The sequence below is a fragment of the Rhinatrema bivittatum genome, chromosome 10 (assembly GCF_901001135.1).
Source record: "Rhinatrema bivittatum chromosome 10, aRhiBiv1.1, whole genome shotgun sequence".
In the NCBI taxonomy this organism is placed as follows: Eukaryota; Metazoa; Chordata; class Amphibia; order Gymnophiona; family Rhinatrematidae; genus Rhinatrema; species Rhinatrema bivittatum.
Window position 1 is genome coordinate 73,436,967 of NC_042624.1, and position 4,875 is coordinate 73,441,841.

A 4,875-nucleotide genomic window follows, 5' to 3' on the forward strand; every position below is an offset into this window, starting at 1 on the left:
ACAAGATGGCGCCGGCCATCCAGTGCTCCTACCATGTGACAGGATCCGGCCAATGGCACGGATACCCTGTCACATGGTAAGGGCAGAGGGCAATTGGCGCCATTTTGATTAGTGGCAGCTGACGGCCCAGGAGCGGGAGGACGGCCCGGAGCTGGAGATCACTCCCGGGACCCCCACTGGACCACCAGGTACCTGTAAAAAGTTTTTGAGGGGGTCGGGAGGGTGGGGGAAGCTAAGGGGTTAGCTTTAAAGGGTCGGGGTGGGTTTTTTGTTTATCGGCTGGGGCGCAGCCGATAAACAAAACCGCGATCGGGTCCGATGGAAGAAAACCCACATGTGAATCGGAACCGGAATCCAAACCGATTCCGGTTCCGATTCACATCTCTAGTTAGTATAGCTGTGTTTAAAAAAGGATTGGATAAGTTCTTGGAGGAGAAGTCCATTACCTGCTATTAATTAAGTTGACTTAGATAATAACCACCACTATTACTAGCAACGGTAACATGGAATAGACTTAGTTTTTGGGTACTTGCCAGGTTCTTATGGCCTGGATTGGCCACTGTTGTAAACAGGATGCTGGGCTTGATAGACCCTTGGTCTGACCCAGTATGGCATGTTCTTTTGTTCTCTTTCCCTGCTTTATCTCATGTGGCTGTGGCAAGGGTTTATGGTTGAATTCAGCTGAAAGACTGCGGCAGTTAAGATGAGATACTGAATTTGTGACAAAAGGCAAGGAAATAAATCTTCTCCTTCCTCTGCTAAGATACTCTCTGTTCCTGGGCAGGTTTCTTAAGAACAGTCTTATAGAAATCCCCAGCTTTGGAGTAGTTTTCTGAATGAATTCCAGAAAAGTAAGTAATGTGATCCCCTTTCTACAGGCCCAGCACTACCAAGGATGCATACCATGCAATTGCACAGAGTGGCACACCAGGTTTGGGGTGGGGGGCAGTAGTGGAAGGGGCAAACTAAAGAAATAAGAGAAAGGCCCATGCAGCCATTGGTGGACCCTCTCCCACCAGCAGCCGAGAAAAGAAGGAAGGAGGTCTGAATGGCTGCCAGTGGACCCCCATCTCACTGGCAGCTGAGAACAAAGGAGGCCCATGTAGACGCTGGTGGATCCAGTCCCAGCAGCGGCTGAAAAAAGAAGGAAGCCAAGGAGGCTGCCAGTGGATCCCATCCCACCAGTAGTCAAGAAAAATATTGGATGCCGATGCAGCCGACAGTAGACCCCATCCCACTGGCAACCAAAGAAAGGACTCCACCAGGAGCAGAAAAGGATCCCGTTCTGCAGCTCTTCCTCTGTGCCGGCCCTGGTGTATTCAAAACTTGCGAGATAGCACTTTCTTGTGATGCACAAGATCAGCATAGAAGTGCTATCCCTGCAAGCTTTGAATGTCACAGGGCCAGATCAGAGGAGGAGCTGCAGAAAAGGTTCCCTCTTCTGCTTTCATTGGGGAGCGTGTCTGGGTTGTATGTGTGTGTATATGTGTGTGAATGGGAGCCTGCCTGGGTTTTGTGTGTGTGTGTGTATGTGTGTGTGTGAATGAATGGGAACCTGCCTGGGTTGTGTGTGTATGTGTGAATGAATGTATCGGAGCCTGCCTGGGTTGTGTGAGTGTATGCAAATGAACGGGAACTTGCTTGAATTGTGTATATGAATGAGAGTCTGCCTGGATTGTGTGTGTGTGTATGTAAGTGAATGGGAGCTGCATGGGTTATGTGTGTGTGTGTGTGAATGGGAGCCTGCCTGTGTTTTGTGTGTGTGTAAAGAAAGTTTGTGCTTCCCCACTAATCCAAGAAAGGCTCAGGGTGACTGGAAAACAAATGTTTTCAGGTATGGAGAGTGGGGGATTTTTCCATCCTGGTGTCTGATGTATCTGCTACTTTGAAATATTTGATTGGTGTTTGGAAAATCTTTTAAATTTTGTATGAGCACTTAATTATTGGATGTTAATCTATTCATCAGCTCGTTGTAAATATTCTTTTTATTAGTATAGTTTTACTAGCATGATTGATTTATATTTCTTGACTTTATTGTTTGATGTTTTATGAGACCTGGTGATGTTTATGCTTTACCATTGCTGCTGTCTGGCTTGTTGAAGTTTCCAGTCTGATTTCTAGTTATATTTTATGATCTCTTTATTCTGTATTTGGTGAGGGCCTGTCTGTGTTCTGCATTTCGAACTGAGGTGGGGTTTTCTGCTAGCATGTAGTTTTTATGTAGGGATTCAAAGCAGCCTGGTTTTTTTTTTCTGTTTTTCCCCATAGGAGGTTTATTGGTGTTTTAGAGTCTGGCATAATATTTGTAGCTTTGCCTTTTCATAGATAGGGGTTGTTGCTGTTGAGTGCTGGTAGTTAGTACTGTTTTGGTAAAGGAAGTTTACTCAAGACTTTCTGAGGGCGAAACCCATTCCCAAAACAACTTACAATAGGACTAATACCATATGAGTTACAAGTATCTTTTTATGCAAGGTTTTTTGGATGGCTCCACAGCAGTGCATGTACTTTGGTATTTATTTATGTATTTATTTTTAGTTTTTATATACCGATCTTCTTGCATTAGATACAAATCAAACCGGTTTACAATGAACAAAAACTTGCCTGTGGGCGATACATGGAACCATGAACGTCTAAAAAAACTTTAGGTAACAAAGTCAGAAAGTTAACTAACCATGTAAACAATTTGAACTACATAATAATAAAGGTAACAATAAGCAATCGTTCCGATTAATTGGGCTTGGAACCATTACGGTGGAGGAGAAAAGATGATGTGCAGAGGGCTGGGAGTGGAAGAAAGACAAGGAGAATAAGACCAAAGGGTATCTGTGGGCCTCTTCGAGGGGACATGTGTTAGAAAAAATAAAAGCGAAATTTGAGAGAGAAATTATGACAAACCATACTTGTGAGGAGAAATGAGCAGGGTTGTGTTGGTAATATGGAGAGAGAGCGTTAGCTAACATACGGGTTCCGGAAATGCAAGGCTGAATAACCATGTTTTTAGTTTTTTCTTGAAGGAAAATGGGCAGGGGTCCTGTCGGAGGTCTGGAGGGAGAGTGTTCCATTGAGTAGGACCTGCGGTAGAAAAGGCCCTATTCCTTAGAGACGTTTTAGCTTGAGGGACGAAGAGAGTGCCTTGGTATGCTCTTCTGATTGGTCTAGTGGAGTTGTTGTACAACAAAATGGTGCAGTTACAGAGCTAGCCAGCAACATTTTTACATACTGGTAGGTGGAGCAGAAGCGCCTTGGGATCACTCCTGCCCAATTTCAGTGCTTTGCACCTGCAGATGGGATAAGATAGATTCAGGGCGTTATATCAGTTTTGAAAATTTAGAACACCGAAGGCAGCAGGGTTTTTTTTCAGCAGGAAAGGGGGCGTGCAACAGAGTGTGAGACTGACACTTTCTATTGTTTTGTTTATTGGAAAAATAACAAAAATTCTGTATTAAAAAACTGAATGAGGAAGGGGAGGAGAGGCAGCACAGTAATTGTTTGACAGAATAGCAAAAATGCTAGCAATACCCCGCCTATCTAACAGATCGATACAGTAAAGTGCGGCCGCGGTTACCCTGCTCCTAACTCGCCTTCTACTCACTTTCCGGCCGCGTTAGCCCTTCCCGCGATACACTATCCCCTTTAACTCATCCCTACCGCCTCTTAAAATCCCCGGGTGACCCCTTCCGCCCGCGGCATGTATATTAAATGTAAACGAGCGAATTAGCTATTCCCTCCCATACAGTAACGCGCGCCCCGACTATCGCTTTTTTACCCTGCCGTTTTGCCGCGCGTTTACCCTGCTAACTTACCGCCTACCCTTACCCCAGCGTTAGAGGCAGGGGTAAGGGTAGACGGCAAACTTTCCCCCAGCCCCCGCTCACCTGCCCTGGCCGCGTCCGGTCTCTGGTGCAGCCCCAGTCCTGTCCCCTCCTCCCGAAGCAAAAAAAAAAAAAAAAACCCGAAAAAAAAGTAGCAAGAGAGAGAGGGGAGAGACGGGCAATCCTACGCTTGGGCCTGCAGTCCCTTGTTCTCTCCTCCTGAAGCAGGGCGCGAAAAGCAGCCTTGCTCCGGGAGGAGGGGGGGGGCAGTTTAAAGCGACGAAGTGACTTACTTTTGCAGCCCCCCCCTCCGGACATCGGCGACGACCGCGGCTCCTGCCTCCAGCCTCCAGCTGTCAGACAGACGCATCGCACGTGGGAAAGCGGCCCCTATGCGTGCAATTGGCTGCTCAAGACGTGACGTCACATGCCGTGACGCCAAACGTCGTGACGTCACGTTTGAGCAGCCAATTGCACGCATAGGGGCCGCTTTCCCACGTGCGATGCGTCTGTCTGACAGCTGGAGGCTGGAGCCGCGGTCGTCGCCGATGTCCGGAGGGGGGGGGGGCTGCAAAAGTAAGTCGCTTCGTTGCTTTAAACTGCCCCCCCCCCTCCTCCCGGAGCAAGGCTGCTTTTCACGCCCTGCTTCAGGAGGAGAGGAGAAGGGACTAGCATTGCCTGTCTCTCCCCTCGCTCTCTTGCTACTTTTTCGGTTTTGTTTTTTTTTGCTTCGGGAGGAGAGGACAGGACTGGGGCTGCACCGGAGACCGGACGCGGCCAGGGCAGGTGAGTGGGGGCTGGGGGAAAGTTTGCCGAGCATCGGAGAACATAACTGTCCACTTCCTGGTACCTGTCATTTCAAATGTCATTTGAAATGACAGATACCAGCGTGGCCGTGAAACGTTAGGCCCGCGAACCCAGGATACTGTATAGGCGCTCTATACAGTAAAATGGGTTGCGCGGGCCTAACCTTCGCCTAACGCTTCGCAGACGCGGCATGCATTTGCATGCAATTTGAAGAGAGTATCGAGCGGTAGGTGAAGAGAACTGTGCGTGCGGGGAA